The following is a 17779-nucleotide window of genomic DNA, read 5'->3' as shown; positions in this document are numbered from 1 at the left end:
GAAGCTGAAACTCACCACTGGCCAGGGTAAGAGAAAGAAGTTCTAGGGCAACTCAAACTGTGGTTCAGGGACCAACAGCATCTGCATCCATGGTAGCTTGAGGAATCATTTCTGCTTTTTAACAAAATCCCAGGGGATTCATAAGCAGATTAATGTTGGAGAAGCACAACACCCCCTCTCTTCCTTCCACCTTGGCACTATTGCCCCTAATTTCCCTTCTCTAAGTCTGGGATGCAGTCCAGAGAGCCTTTGTTTTGCTCTCTCAGTCTCCATTTTAATCCACTGTCGACGGCAGAGCCATACAGGAGTCCCTGGCAGTTCAGTGACATGATCCCTCAGAGCTGAAGTCCACAGACTATCATGGAACAGGCTGGTTCTCTTTGTCAGTGCTTGGCCCACAGTCTCACCAATAGCCAAGAGAGGAACAAGATAAGGATGTAAAGGACCCAGGTTGGGTTCATAATGCCCAAGGCACACAAGCAAGGCACAGTCATATTCCTTACACACAGAGGGAGCTGGACAGACATATAGCCATTCCCTCTCAACCTATGACCCGCATCCTGACCACAGAGAAGGGGGATCCATATAAGGAGAATATTTTAGTCTCTTCAAAGCATTAAATTGAAAAATTAAAGACGCCGGATTTAACAAGGAAATGGCAGCAATACATTTGCAATTGCAATAAGCATCTGCTTTAGTTGCTGTGTCCTCTATTCCTGTGTTTATTAATGTAATGTTAATTCGTTCTACTAATGAGAGTTATAACAGAAGGATAATGACCAGAAGCCCCATACAAATTGTTCTTCTTCATCTATTTTCTTTTCTCTCCTTTTTTTCCTTTTAGCAATGAATTGATTTGGGCCTGAAATGAAGGAAATGCAATATCTGTCAACTCACTATAAATATGGACGGGAAATTCTGAGAGGGTTTTTTCTGTTTCTCTGGCATTTGTTTCAGTGCTGCATGGATTTATTCAGAAATGAGCTGGGAAGCCAGTACCATAAAAATGACTAAATACAAACATAAAAAATTAAACCTTTATACCTTGGACCAACCTGATGGTTATCTAGCTCCAGCCTCATCTCCATTTTTATTGGAAATAAATTACTCATCCATGTATGATTTGAAGGGTGCTTCATTTTAGCCTTCCCTTTCTGAATGTGTGTGGTTTGGATACTATGGCAAACATTGTACGAGCAAGATGATGAAGCTTGCCTTCAGGCTTGTAAGTCCTGCTCACACAGGAAGACAGACTGACGGATATGCAAGATGCATGCCAGCTCTGAAATCATCTGCTATTTCACAGAGATCAGTTGATTCACACCAAATCTTTTGTCCCACAAACATGCATAGATCTCTCCATTTCTTAAATAAGCAAAATAAAAATATTTCTCTCCTGTATGCTACCTTCTCGAGCTCCAGTCTCTGTCATGTTAAAAAAATTTTTTGAGTTCAGCAAAAACGTTGAGTTCATCGCAGGTACATACTGTGAGAGAGATCTCATTTAACACTCTTATCATCCCTATGTTATAGGTAAGATCCCTTTGCTACATACGAGGAAATAGGCACAGAGAGAATTCTAAAGTCAAACAACAAATAGGAGAAAGAGTTGGGATTCCATCTAGGTATTCTAACTGAATATCCAGGGATTTTTTTCACTAGCTCAGTGGTTCTCAAAGTGTGGTCACTGGACCAGCAGCACTGACACCATCCGGGAACTTGTTAGAGTAAAAATTTGGGGGCCTTGCCCCAGATCTACTGAATCAGAAACTCTGGGAGTCGGAACCAGCATTCCACATAACAAGCCCACAGGTGATTCATTGTCAAGTTTGAGAAGGACCGTGCTAGCCCGGGGCTGCCTTCAGTCTCTCCCTTCAGAACCATTTGGAAAGACAGAGGATACTCCATTGCCTGCTCTTACTCAGAAGCCACTTCCTCTTTAACAACTTCATTTCCATGCCCACAGCCTTCCTAAATAGCACTGTGTTTGTGTGCTTTCCTTTCTCTGTTCAGCAAACATTCACTGAACACATTCGATGGGTGGGACACTGTGTTAGATGCTAGAATATAAAGGCACAGATGAACAGAGCTTCTCTATGTTGGGAGAGAAAGAGAGTGATGCTAAAACAACACTCACATAAGGCCAGCAGTGATTTTTTCAGGAGCACATCCAGGGGCTTTGCCTCAGTCCTCCTTAATCCCCAAGGTATCTGACACTACTGACCCTGCGTCTTTTTAGGAACTCTCTTCTTTTGTAATCTGCCTCAGCTAGGGGTTTCTGTCTTTTCTATTAGCTTTACTCTCTCACTTTCACTCCATCATGTAAGTTCTCTCTACTGTTTCATGTTTTTCCATCTTCTTTTCTCTTTATATAATTCCTCCTGTTAGTTTTCTCAAAGCTTCCCACTCCTCCTGATTTGTCTGCCTCTCTTAATAGCACCTTCATTTTCCACTGAGGCTCAAAACCTCAGCCATCTCTTTATCCTTTCCCCAATACCCCAGAACTTGTATTTAATCAGAGGCCAAGTCCTCAAGTTCATACCTCGGTGTCTCTAACATCTCCTCATTTTCATTCCCACTGCCAGCAGATTAGTTCAAGCCCTCATTATCTCTAACAAAGATTATTCCACTAACCATTTATGTGGCCTCCCCCTCTCCTGTCTCCAGAATCCATACAATACAATACAATAAACAAAGAAAGTCTTTATAAAAATTACATCACTAGTGGGGCCGGCCCTGTGTCTTGGCGGTTAAGTGCATGCGCTCAGCTACTGGTGACCCGGGTTCGGATCCCGGGCGCGCACCGACGCACCACTTGTCCGGCCATGCTAGGGCAGTGTCCCACATACAGCAACTAGAAGGATGTGCAACCATGACATACAACTATCTACTGGGGCTTTAGGGAGAAAAGGGGAAAACAAAAAGGAGGAGGATTGACGGTGGATGTTGGCTCAGGGCCCGTCTTCCTCAGCAAAAAGAGGAGGATTGGCGTGGGTGTTAGCTCAGGGCTGATCTTCCTCACACACACACACACACACACACACAAAAATTACATCACTAGCTCGCTTCAAAACTCTTATTGGTTGCTTCCTGTCCACCAATCTCAGAGTTGTCTCTTAGGAAGTCTCTCCACAATGATTCCAAATGAGCTTCTCTGGGTCTATCTCCCCATGTGCTCCATAACATCAATAAAACAGACCACCAAGAAAACTTGTCCAAACGCAACTTTTTTTTTTTTTACTTCCGTTCATGTGTTTCTTCCTTTCAGTTTGTTCATCCTTTGTATTATTACCTGTTGATATCTTATTATTATTTAAGATCCACCTGAAATAACACCTTCTCCATGCTGCTGTCCTAGTTCCACCAATGGGCTATGGTTTCCTTCTCCATTGAATTCCAACAGTACTTTGTGTCTTCTTTCCCGGCCCTTGGTTACTCTCTTCTGCATTTGGGTATTGGCATGGTCGGATTATCACTTGCCCTTGAGGATTGCGTGCCTTTTGCTGTCCTAATCAATAACTTTCTCAGAGGAGAAACACATTAAATATTCGTTGAATGTAATTGAAATTAGTTTTCCATATGATCCTGTTTTGTTCTTAACATTTGATTCGCAAATCAAATTTAGCCTCTTTCCCAAAGATCCAAAATGTGCCTTTCACAGAGTTTAATTCAGATCTAGACACTGTGCCCTTTATCTCATCATGTCTTAAATTCAGTGCCCATGATTCACAAGAGATTTTTGTGTGGTTTGTAAACTAACATCTTAATTATGGCAGAATTAATCCAGGCAGATCTAGATTAAAATGTTTACCCTATATGACCTTTCCATTAACTTTCGCTAATCTCTCAGAAACTCAGTTTCTGTGTCTCTAAAAGTGGGCTAATTCTTCCTACCTTGGAAGCTGTCAAGGCCAAATAAGACAATGAAATTGAAACACTTAGCGAAATAACACATTCCAGATCATTCCCTAAGGTTTGGTAGTTGAAACAATTCGCTTTCATCTTACAGATAAAGATCCCGAGGCCCAGCGCTGTGGTCACTAGCTTGAAGAAAGAAGAGCCAACACCAAACTCATTGTCTCTTGACTCTCTGCCAGGTCTTTTTCCAATGAATGAGGCAAATCCCTCCGATGGCAAACTGAGTCCTATTAAGTAAAGACCTCTGCTCTGAGCAGGCCTAGGGTTGTCCCCAGCCCCTCACCCCACTCAGGGGGGCAGCCAGCATTTAGATCCCCTCCTGTTATACAGGGAACCTCACAAGGCCTGGAGAGCAATTTTGTAGGGATTGTGGCAGGGCCCTGTGGCATTCTGAATGATTTCTGCAGCAGCTGGGCTGAGGCAGGGCTGACTCACTTAGAGATGTGGGCAGGAGTGGTGGCTACAAGCAGCTGGTGGCTGACCTTTCAGACCTTCTCTCCCGTGTATCAAGGAGTCTCTGGGGCAGTTGTGACACCCTGTGGCCAGGCTGGCTCATCACAGCAGAGTGTCCCTTTGTATAACAAAGAGTGTATGGGACAGGTATAGGGGAAGTGAGAGCTGCTTGACTTTCAGCTCATCTCACCATTCCTCTATTCACTATTCCTGCCTGGCCCCACTTCTACCTCAATTAGATTTATTTGTAGTTTTTTTGGCCTTGGTTAATCCAGAAGACCTCCAAGAGAGAGGAGGTAAAAAGAACCCACAACCACGGGAAATGACTCAGAATCAATACGGAATGCCTCCAGGGGGCAGGGGCCATGTTTTTCCCTCCATAGCACCCTACCCAACCCGTCAAGCTCCTTGTACACTGTAGGCGCTCAATAAATGTTATCAACTGTTGAATATGTCCCATGCTGAGCAGGTTGATCAAGGCCTGATAATCTCCATATGCTGTTGGGTTAAATTGGATCTATCAATATAAATTAATCTCATATTTTTAACATAAAATTTTAATTTGACTTGCTTTGATATGTAGTGAGTCTCCAACAGCAGGAGCAAGGAACCATACCTCTCAATGCCTTCCTAGAGAAGTTTAAAGACAGGATTCTACATGTGTGCACTGATGTAGGCAAGTTCATTACACCGCAACGAGACAATGCTATTCACGCACGTTTGGGCTTTCCTTGACTGCCATGCCTCTGTTCAGCTTTCTTTCCCTCTCTCCTTCCTCCCAATAGTCACAGCCTCTTTTCTTCTTTTTTTGGAAAGTCCTCTAGTTCCAGTTTCATCTTTTCATGCTTGCTTTTATCCTTTGAGGAAACATTTTTTTATTAAATAATTGAGCACCGTAGTCCACGAGACTGGAATGCAATGCAGCCTAACCACTTCTAGGCGAAGTGCACAACAGACCACAGCAGAGTGCAGCTTCAGGTGAAGAGACAGCAGCAGCTGTCAGCGGAAGTCACCTCACTTAACAGGATTTGTAATTTTGTGAAATTATTTAGAAAAGCACTATCATGTCACTTGTACTGGAGGAACTGACAGACTGAATGCATCTTTTGTCATATGCTGATTTCCAGAAGGGTCTTGGAATATTACTGCCTACTTCTATCACATAATAAAAATAAAATAAAGAGAGCAAGAACAAGCATCCGGAGATGGTGAGACTCCCATTATGGGAGAACAGTTTGGACAATAGAGAGAGACCAGAGTTGGAAAAGGAAGGCAGAGTTCAGTGTAACCTAGACAATCGCCCAGTGTTGCGAGAACTAGCTGTGGTGGTCTCGGTCTACACTGCTGGCTGCCTTTCCAAACTGCAGCCAGTGGTAGCTGTTGCCCTTGGACATTGTGCTCATCCAGCCACACTGGATCTTCCCTGGCACTCGTGACAGGTCCAACCTCGACCTTGGCTTACTGGGCTCTACATGATCTGCCTCTCACCTCCTCCAATCGCTATCCCACATCCCAGGGCTTTAAACATCCTGGCTTTCCTGCTTTTCCTCCTTCTGCCCCTGGGCCTTTGTGCTTGCTCCTCCCTCTGCCGAGAATGTGTGTCCCCCAGCCCCTGGCATGGAATGACCCCTCATTTCATTCAGAACTTGCCTTTAATGCTACCTTTCAAAGCATACCCTTCTTCCTCCCCTCCATCATGCTCCACCCCTTTGTCCTGCTTTATTTTTCTCCATTTTCTTTAGAGCTACCTGGAATTATATTACATATTTATTGTGTTATTGTTTATTATCTCTCTTTCCATGAGGCCTGGGTGCTTGTCTCCACTAGTCAGTGTTTAGCACTAAGTAGGTGCTCAAAAAACATTTACTGATGAAAAGAATAGGCCTGCCTGGCTTTTGTCTGAACTCCTTCCTCTCCCAAATTTCCAACTTTGTTTTGTGGGTGAATTACCAGAGGGAAACTTATTTCTCAATTTCATATAGGAACATAGCACCAGATCTGTGAAAATTACTTTTCCAGTCTGTAAAATAAGAGCACATCTGTTTTCGAAAGTGTCAGACCAAAGGAGGAATTAGAATTTTGGAAAAAGGAAGAAATATTTACTGATCACTTACTATATGCCCACCATAATGCTGGGGGCCTTCCAAACACTTGTGATTTATTTTCCTCAACAGCTCGGCTGGTTAACAATATTAGCCTTATTTTATAGGTGAGGAAACTGAGGCTCAGAAAGAATAAATAACTTGACTAAGATTGTAGTAGGTTGAATAGTGTCCCCTAAGAAGATATGCCCCAGTCCTAACCCCTGGTACCTGTGAATGTAATCTCATTGGGAAATAGGGTCCTTTCAGATGAAATTAAGTTAAAGATTTCAAGATGACATCATACTGGAGTAGGGTGGGTCCTAAATCCAATTACTGGTGTCCTTATAAGAAGAAGTGACAACACACAGACACACAGAAGAGTGGCCAGGTGAAGATGAGGCTGAGTCTGCTGTCTACAAGACAAGGGAGGCCAACGGTTGCTGGTAACCACCGGAAGCTGGGAGGGAGTCAGGGCTCAGATTTTCCCTTACAGCCTCCAGAAGGAACCAACCCTTGATTTCTGACTTCTCGTCTCCAGAACTGTGAGAGAATAAATTTCTGTTGTTTTAAGCCGCACAGTTTGTGGTCATTTGTAACCTATTTAACTAATACAAAATCTTGCGTGGTAAGTGGCAGAGCAAGGATTCAAACGTGGTCTGCTGAAACCACAGCCTGCACTCATTCCACCATCCCAATTGACTTCCCAGAATTCTATAGCATCCTTGCTTGACACGTTATTAACATTATAGAAAGATTTAAAAGCAGAGCCCCATAACCAAATGAATTCTGCAAGCCTGGTTGTTACCTTTGGTCATATTATCATCTATATTCACGCCTGATGTGCAAAAGAAGACCTCACACTAAGGAGACTCTCAGGTGATTCCAACTGAAAGGGTTGCAAATGCCAGGAAAGAAAGAAGAGACATGCAGAGGAGCTTAGCAGCAATAGCAACGAGAGCAGAAAATAATAAAGAGAGATTTAACTGGAGGGAAAGAACAGCCGCTCCCTTTGAAGGGAAATATTCAAAGCACAGAGCAAACTCGAAAAGGAGTCGTGAAAAGAGACATGCAGGCAGCAGGTCGAATTTAGACGGGTCATGCAATGCTATAGCAAGAAAAAAAAAAAAAGTTCACTTTCAGAGGAGGAAAAATCACGTGGCTGGCAGGTTGCAAAGTCCTCTTTTATAAGGCTCTACTGAGAAGACAGATTATTCCAAGCACTTTAAACCACAAGGTGGCAATGCACCAGAGTGAGGTAGGAAACTGATGAAAGGGTTAAATGAAAGTGATGCATGTAGAGGATGGATTAATTTCTGGGGACAGATTAAAAGCGCTAAATATGTATAGTTGACGAGGTGATAATTCAGGTCACCAGGGAAGCCCTCCCCTAGGGTCTGAGAGGAGACCAAGGTGGCCAGCATGGAGGAGCTTAGAGAAGCTTACATGGGCAAGTGGGTAAGTGGGAGTGGTGGGATGAAACCACAGAGGAGCATACGCTGAGTCTCAGCACAAACCTCTTCACACTGTGAAGTTTATTGAGTCTCTGTGTAACTCAAATTTCAAGTGACCTTTCGCCGTTCCACAAGTGAAGTCATTTCCTTTGGGAAAAGGTGCTATATAAATGTAAACATGTACCTCTATGCTGGACAGAGTGCCAGAAAATAAATACATCCTGGAACCCTCCTGCCCCGGTCCTCAGGAGACAGACTGGATGTGACCTCATAGATCTTTCTTTTCATCTTCTATTCGTGGGAATTGTACCTGGCGCCACCAATTTGGTATACCCTTTCCATCTGGGAAACTCACAAATAAGTGATATTACTGGAGCCCACACTGTTTTAATAAAAACACTCTGAGGTCAGTCATGACCCAGCTTGTCCGGAAGAATGGTTATGTGGCTAATACTGGTGAGTCTGGAAAACTCTTGATCGGGAAAGACTGGGTTCTGATAGAATACAAGTGACTGAACCCTGTACAGAAATATCCAGGAGCAGACACTTGCAGAAATCAAGAATATGCCCATTTTCTCTGTATGTGCACACACACCTCAGTTCCTTTGCATATGCTGCCTGAAAGGGCCTCCTTTGCTCCATTTGTCAAAAGCCTGGTCGTGTGCTGTAAGCGTTAATCTAAATGTTCCCTCTGCTGAGAAGACTTCCCTGATCCTACTGTAGGTCAGCAGTAGGCCTTCTCCCTCTGGGTGTCTATTTCAGTGCTTATCACAGACTCATCCTCTTCTTCTACTGGCCTCGGTAGCCCATGGTCTGGGAACCAGAGGTCAGAAGGGTGAGAGCCATTCTGCCTCTGTTCACCCCAACAGCACAGTCCTCCCCATAGGACCATGCTTACCAGCAGAGTCTAATTAACTATAAATGGAAAAGACACTAAGGGTGATTTTCTCCTGGCTGTGAATTAACTAAAAAGGTCACCCAAAAATGTGATTTTTCTCCCCAAGGAACAGGGATATAAAAAGCTAATGAAATCTGAACTTTATCATTTTCCACTGAACTTTTCATTTTGTTTTAGGATATTAAAAGAGAGAGAGACAGAAGCAGGAAGAAAGGGAAGAACTGGAAATAAGAAGTCAGATCCTAAGAGGCTCTTCCATTCGTAGGTGATCTTTGATATTAGGACAGACACGCAGTGCACTTGTGTCGTCTGTAAATTGAAGATATTGTAGGCTTGGTGAGGATAGATGTTACATTTATTTAAAAAGATGTATTGTGTGCCTTTTATGTGCTTGACACTATAATTGATAATAAATAACTCTTGGGCCTAGCATGATGTCTTGCTCTTAGCAGTCACTCAATACATATTAGCTTTTGAATGACTAAATGAATGAATGAGGAGGTTTGAACTAGATCAGTGCTTCCTCTGGCCACTGATCCCTGGGGCTCTTAATTATAGAAGGGTCCACAAAATTTTCTGACATTGAAAGTCATATTTTTTTAATCTTTTAGGACCTAAATGGTCTCTAATGACATTTACAGCCTATGTTTGTTCTCAGTTCTGAAGGGAGGAGTGATTATAAAATAAGGGCAGGATTTGAAGCCCAAGGGAAAGGGTTAATGTCAGCGGTCTAGCAAAATAGGGAAGTGCCGGATGCAGCAGGGTCCCTAGCAAGCAGCAGGATCCACAGAGACCAAAATAAGGACTCTTAGAATAAACTGTAAACTCTTTACCAGAGTTCGCAATAGACCAAGCTCTGATCCACTTCCCCATTCTCTGAGGAGTGAGGGATGGGAGTTCAGTAAGAAATAACCCTGCATGTCTTCTTTGTATGATACTCTCTGGTTTAATGGTTCTCAAAGGTGAGGTGTCAAGAATTATTAGTAGTAGTGCTTATATCACAGTATTAATAGTCATTTATATAGCACTTACTAAATGCCAGGCTTTTGGAAAGGTAGTTAAAATACAGATTCCCTGTCTTCATCCCTAAAGATTCTCATTCATAGGTCTGGAGCTGGAGCCTAGAAATCTATATTTTTAATAAAAGCCCCAAGTGAGTCTGATGAGGGTGGTCCTGGGACCAAACCTGAAAAAGACGTTTTAGCTCCACTTGCTTCAATACCTTAATAGACCTGCCTGTGTCATCATAAATTTAATGAGCCATATCAAGAGTGGGGAAGGGTCTTTTGAATGACCTTAGCCTAATCCTAATGGTTTACAAGTGAGAAAACCATGGTGCAAAGGAGTTTGTAGTTCTTAACCAAAATTGCGATTATTTAAAGGCAAGACTATGCAAACATGTTTTTTTGTTTTTGTTTTTGTTTTTACCTCTTTTTTCTTTATTTAGATTTTCTTCTCTGGCAGAAATATGGAGTCTCCTGCATTTTAGAATTAAAAAGTGATTCTGTGGTTTATAATTTGCCCCCTTTATTGAATATTCCATAAAGACTTCAGTTTCCATGAGAGAGGGTAAGTCTTAGGTGGAAGAATACTGCAGTGGTAAGCCCTGCTTAATCAATTTTTAGCTTTATGATACTCATTCCCTCTCTTTGATCTGCATCTTCACAATGAGGATAAAAAGGCCTACCTCAAAGAAATGTTATGATTAAATAAAATATTTAAAATATTAGATCCATAGAAAGTCCTCAATAAATATTAGTTTCACTAATATTATATAATCATTGATCCAATAACAATAAAGTGTTTTTGTGTTTTAAACGGCAAATCAACACTTTACTATCAAAGTTCTCTTGCCAAGTACTTGCATTTTGAGACAATAAGCTAACTCTCTCTCTGTCTCCAAAGTTGAACCACATGCAATTGAGGTTATCAACCATTTTCAATCTATGAAAACAGCAATGTCATACAGTTCCACTTAATATGTAAAAACAAGTCTATGATCATGATTATGATAACACCATATTCTCATCAACTGAACTAAAATTTAACAATGCTACTTGTATTTCCAGATGTCAGACTTAATCGTAAATTACAGGGTATCAACATATATACAATAATTAGTAGATGGGGAAAATTTCATGTAATTTCTCATCCTTAACTCTCTTTTAGAGAGTTTCACATTTTCAATGTAAAGCCCTTCTAACTTTAGTCAGAGGCATCATTTCTCCCACTGTCAAAGCCAGTTTGGGCAGTTCTTTCAAATCTCTTCTGTCTGGTCCTTAAAGCAAAGGAAAACAGTGGCTCTGAAAGGTCACAGGAATATTGTTCTCGGCTATCGACTCTGACATCCAAAGAGCTGTCAGATTGCAGGACACATCAATTCTGTCAAATGACACTAACCCAAATTCCCGTCAAAGGGTCAATAAATTGTGTAAAAGCAGGACCCCTTATGGAATGCAATTAGAAATCCCAGATCAAAGGGCAGGGCAGGCCAAAGGTAGTTTGCTGATGCTAGGAAGAGACTGAGATGATTCCTACATTTGAGCAGAGAGAGATTAAAGGAGGCAATATTTAAATCGGAAAGGCGATTATCATGTTTATTAATGGTAAAGTATCATGACCCAAATTCTTTTCTACCAGCGAGCAATCGTTCCTGGTGACAGAGAGATAGACCAAGTAGCAAAGGTCCTTTTTCACAACGTTTACTAAGAGCTAAAGATACATGACGAGCCCTGTAGATTTCTTTCTTTATTTTTCTTGTTCTTAAATCAACTTTAAGTATAATTTATAAAAAGATGGAAAAACTGGGATAGAGATGGACAGACGATATAAATGTCTAAAATGTAACAAATTTACAAGTGACGGGTAAAAATTCATTAATCAACTTAGTATTTTTGTCTATATAAAGCCAAATATGATAATATTCCCAAATCTATGAATTTGGAGAAATAGTAAATGATTTGACATTATACAAACATAGGATACAGCTTCGCCAGTGTCAATAGGAAGTCAAATCAACAACAAAATGAGACAGGAGGTGTCAAGTTCTGTATTTACCCATTGGTCAGGCATTTTTAAGACAATGTTCTCTACTTGCTCATTCCTTTCAGCCTCATTTCCCATTTATCACTTAACCCTCTGCAATTTATGCATTCCTGACCTCTACAGAAACATCTCATAATGACCACCAATTCAATCCAATGACCAGTTTTCATCTTCATCTTACTGTATTGTAGTACTCGATACTCTAATCAACTTAATCTCCCTGTTCCCACCTCCTGAAATTCTTCTGTGGTTTACCTTCCACATCCCTAGGAGTATTTTCTCTTTCTGTCCTGTTGATATGTTTTCCTTTACTGACACCCCCTCCCCCTAAATGCATGTATATCCAAAATGTTCACCCTCATTAATCTTTCATTTTGCAAATGTCTCTCCTTGAGTATCCATCTGCTCCCTGACTTTTATCTAGATGTTGATGACTTTAAATCTATTTCTTTGTGTTGACCTCTCAACATTAAACCCACATTTCTAACTCTGTGGTTTTGAATCTTTTTAATAGGCCAGTCAATATCTTGGCGCCAGCTCCAGCTGTCCAGATGTCAACCAGAGTCCCATTGCCCTGTTAGATCCTGATAAGATTGCTTCAAAGTCCATGGAACATTCATTGTCTTCACCATTCTGCATCATCTCCACCTGGATGGCATGTGGCGTTCTCATGCTCAACGTATCACAGATAGTACTCTTTTCATTTCCTGTACATCTGTTCCTGCAATTTGTGTTGACTATTTCACTTAAAGCTACAATAACCATCGAATCATCCCAAGCTGCAAAATTCCTAATCATCTTACCTTCTACCTTCCTACCCCATATCCCATTGCACACCACCCATGTCAAATCTACTCCTAAATAGCTCTCAAATGTGCTTTCATATCTTGATTCCTACTGCTCTGGTCTTACCAGAGTGCCTCGTCACTTCGTTTTCTAGACTGATTTTTGTCAGTAGTCCTGTTTTTTGTCTCCCTGTCTTCTATTCAACCTCCAATGCTAGAATTAATCTCCCACATTCTCGGCAGAGGAATCTTTCTACAAGGCAAATCTGCTAACGTTATTCTCACTTTTAGATTTCTTCAATGGCCCCCCATCAGCTTGAGCATGCTGCTTCATACATCATTCAAGACATTTGACATTCTAATTCTAACCTCTCCTGAAACCCCTACTCTTGGTATCATAATTATTTTATCCAAATTGCCATGCCATGAACTCTCACAGCTCCAGTTTTCTCTCATCCCAGAACCACCTCACCCGTTCCCTTTGAACTACCTTCACTCCCTGGTCAACTCCACACCCAGCTGACCCTGTCACATTCAGAAAGAAACGCCAATAGGTATTCAAAGGCGTGATTAATTGTCTGTCTTCTTTGCCCACAAAGCACTTTCTTCTTACTCTTAGTAGATTTGATATCTATTTCTCCACTCCATCCCGTATTTAGTTAAGTAAAAAAATTATTTTTTGAGTGTGTACTCAGTGTTGGTACTGTTCTACATTCTTGGGACCAGTTGTGTGATGGAGCCTGCTCAGTCCAGCTCATAAGAGATTGCACACATTTTTCCCCAATGCCACATTCTGTGATGTTCCAAAGGTAGCTTGAAATTAGCCATGATGGGAGTATTTACACCACAGAAATCAGCAAACACTACAAATCAAGGGTCCTCCCTACTTTCCTCCCCCCCACCCCACTCCAGGAACTATTTTATCAGTACTCCATCAGGGTATACACAGACAAAAATCTCTGTATTAGTGAAATATATATTCTAGTGAAAGAAAAGCAGATAATACACATGCTAAATAAGAAAATGATAGGGGGCTCGCCCCGTGGCTTAGCGGTTAAGTGCGCACGCTCCACTACTGGCGGCTCGGGTTGGGATCCCGGGCACGCACCGACACACCACTTGTCCAGCCATGCTGAGACGGCATCCCAGGTACAGCAACTAGAAGGATGTGCAACTATGACATACACCTATCTACTGGGGCCTTGGGGAGAAAAAGGGAAAAAAAGGAGGAGGATTGGCAATAGATGTTAGCTCAGAGCTAGTCTGCCTCAGCAAAAAGAGGAGGATTGGCATGGATGTTAGCTCAGGGCTGATCTTCCTCACAAAAAAAATAAATAAATAAAATAAAAAAATGATAAAAAAATGTTCGAAGTTGCTAGGTAATATGAAAAAAAAATAGAACAACTAACAGTAACCCAGGATATTGGCAGAGTCATCTATGTATATAGCAATATTACCAAGAATTAAGAAAGGAGCAGGGTTGAGATAAACTGACAGTGTGGAGGAGCTAAATTCATCTAGAAATAAAGGGGCAGGCACCCAGGTCAGTAGATGATATCAACCATTAGGGGTAGAGGGTAACATAGTCTATTGTATGGAGCTCAATGCATATATTATTTATTTTTATTTAATCCTAGTGTCTAACAGAGCACAATAGATGCTTAATTAAGGTTAAAATAGAATCTTCTGTTTGGAGCCAGGTAACTAGTTCTGAGGTGCACTTTCTTCTGTCCTTCCTAAGTTTCATTTTGATTGAACTCAACAATTCAGAGGAATTAGCTCCTATGCTTACCACACAGAATCTACAACAGCCATTAACCCCCTCTACTCCAGGAGACGGAAGGGAATCCACTCATCCACTAATGATTTGAATTTCCTTTAATAACATCCCCAGTATTAGTTCATTTCACTCAGGGCTTCTCAAACTTTAATATGTATATGAATCACCTGGGGACTTTATTATGCTATGTATTCTGATTCAGCAGGTCGGGGGTGAGGCCTGAGCTTCTGCATTTCTAACAAGCCCCTAGGTGGTGCAGATGGTGCTGGTCTGTAGACCCTACTTTCTGTAGCAGGGTTCTAACCACTGATTGTTCACATCCCTCAGCAGGACACTTATCTTCCTGAGAAATGTCATGCCTACATCAGGAAGTTGTATTCTCTTGAGAAGTATTTACTTCCTGTGATCTGATGTCCGGCTACCGGTAATTTGCCCCCCTATTATCCCTAATCCCAGCCCTTGTAAACACACAGAACAATTTTAATCTCTCTTACACATGACAGCCTTTGAGTACTTAATAGCAAGTCTTCTCCGACTGTGCTAAATGTCCCCCATTCTTCCTGCTATTCATCCAACAATGCAGCTCTGAGTCTTCTCAACACACCAGTCATTGTCTCTTCCCACTCCAGCTATGTCAACCAGCATCCCATCACCCTGTTAGATGCGGGTAGGATTGCCTTCAAGTCCATCAAACAGCGATTGCTGTCGCCATGCTGCAGTTCTTGGAGGTTTCTAATCTCATAGTGCCCTCCGGTTCTGATCCCTGCTTTTACTGCGGCCTTGTACTTGGTTGTTCATACCGAGGTTATTCCTTGATCTTCCTCCTGATCACAGCCTAAGCATGGTACACACCACATTTCCTCAATTTACAGAGAAAGAGAGAAACTCACAGGTCTTTACCTCATCACCAGCCATCCTCTTTCTCATCTCACCTCTCTCCTATTTCAGGAGGAGAAAAAACATTTTTCCCATTGTATTCTTCATTTTTTTTTTCAATAAATACTGAGAACTTACTATGTGTAAATACTGCTCTAGGAGAAAATACAGAGATGAATGCCAACAGGTATGTCCCTGCCCAGTTGAGGAGACAAAGAGGAAACAAATAGATACACAACAGGTTGTCAAGTACTGTTGAGCATTAGGAAGAAAAATAAAGTGAGTAAAGGGGTAGAGTGTGGAGGGAGGGGGATGCTTTTTAAAATCAGAAGATCAGAGAAGACCTCCTAGAGAGGGATATTTGGACAGAGACTTGAGCAAAGAATATTTCAGCTCCTTCTCTCAGACTCAGTTCTAGGGGGCTCCATTTGTATATTCAAAGACTCATGCAGGTGATTTCAGCTCCTTCTGGTCAAAGGCACAATCTCTTCAGAGTCTCCCCCTTCTTCTCCCCCCACACCACTTTCCAAGAGGAAACGAACACGATGAAGATTTTATCCCCAGCTGATGGTGATTATTCTCGCTTTCCTTCACATTCAGTAGGCAGAGCAGCAAGAGTCTAATTTGGGTTTTAAATTTTGAGTTTATTTGTTAAATTCCTTTAAAGAATAAGGCTCAAAACAGAACACAATACTCCAGGTGTGTTCTGACCCCTGCAGAGGAGAGGACTACCAGCCTGCCCCTCATTTTAAATACCAGCCCACTTATGAATGCAGCACAAGATCAAATTAATTTTCTTGGCAATCTTGTCATTTTGCTGACTCACCCTGAGTTTACAGTCAACTCCCCCCTCTGAGCCTTTATGTGTAGCTGCTGTATTCACAGCATCTCACAAATGGGCTTGCTTTCTTAATAAGAACTACTTCTCTGGCCTCCGTAGCTTGCTGAATATCATGGTTTAAGAAAAATATAATGATAATAAAAATCCCACAGAAATGTAAATTGGCTTTCTGATTAGGTTACCAAGGAGGAGGAAAAAAAAAACACCTTGCAGAAAAGGCTGCAACAAATCAGCAAAGATTTCCACATCCTGTTGTACATTGCACTGGTATCTTGCAGCATCTGAGATGAGTGCTTTGCCTCCCATATTGTTGAAAACTCTTGAATATCCTCTCTCTATACCTCTTTTGATTTTTGGTTGGATTCAAATTCTACACTCTAGAAAAACTGAATGGCTTCCAAATGGATAAAAATATTGAAAGTATGTTTCATACCCTCTATATTGAAAAATCCTGGAAAAGGAGTTCGGATTTTTCTCCCTGTTTGGTGTGACAGAAGAGCAATGGCTGGGGTGTGGCTAATTAAGGAGGATTTATGCAAATATGTGATCTATAGATGACAATCTTTGGAAAATAAAAAGAGAGTGAATTCAAAGTGTCATGGGAGTTCTTCTGAAACACTGATTTTGATTTTATTGTCCCTTCTTTCTCCCACACACTCTGTGCATACCTATATCACATAATTTATCATATACCAATAATTTTCATGCTGTTTCCATCACCAAATTGTAAGCTACAGGGGGCAGCTACCAGTCCCATTTAATTTTGTAGCCTACATTAGTAGTGGTTCTCAAATTGAGCATTCATCAGCATCACCTGAGGGCTTGTTAAAACACAGACTGCCTGATGGACCCCACCCCTGAGTTTCAGATTCAGCAGGTCTGGAATGGACCTGAGAATTTGCATTTCTAGCAATCTCCCAGGTGATGCTGATGCTGCTGGTCCAGGGACCACACTTTGAGAACCACTGGTCTAGAGTGTAGTACAGTGTCTATTTTATATCATGACCTCTACAAATATTTAATAAAAGGCAAAAAGCAAGAGAATGGGGGGAAGGGAAGGAAGAAAAAATGTGCTTATGGAAATGAGGTGAGAGCTGATTTTGGAGGCCTCTTGGAAAGTCTCAAAAGAGTGTGAAATGAAGCTTTACATTCAAAGTCTAAATCAGAGATCCTTTTTCTTCCCTCACAGATTTGCTGGAAATGGTTTAGGAACCAGATTCGAGTGTTTCCCATTTTAAACACTGACTGACAGCAGAGGGGAAAAGTCCAAGATTCCACTCTGAGACAGAAGTTTTAAAGAACTGCATTATTTAGTTAGTCTAGAAAACTTCATTAGCTTATCTATTTTTCTCTGGGGCAAAACAAGCTAATTTTCTTAGCTATCACCATGGTACATGCCTCATTCTCATCCAAGAAAGTGTCTCTTGGCAACTAAGGACCCAAGGTAAACATTTCAAACCCATGTGCTACATGTTGAACACTTTCATTCTTCTTTAAGAGGAAGAATTCAGCGTTGCTTGATCATAAACTTTTGTGTAGTATCACGTGGACCAAAGAACCAGTTGTTTGACTAAGTGTTCCTCTTTCCTGGCAGTTCTGCCAGACTGGTTCTTACATAGCATTAACCCCATAGCGTGGCACTGGTGAA

Source organism: Diceros bicornis, chromosome 5, assembly GCF_020826845.1.
Source record: "Diceros bicornis minor isolate mBicDic1 chromosome 5, mDicBic1.mat.cur, whole genome shotgun sequence".
Taxonomy (NCBI): domain Eukaryota; kingdom Metazoa; phylum Chordata; class Mammalia; order Perissodactyla; family Rhinocerotidae; genus Diceros; species Diceros bicornis.
This window is presented reverse-complemented; position numbering follows the sequence as displayed.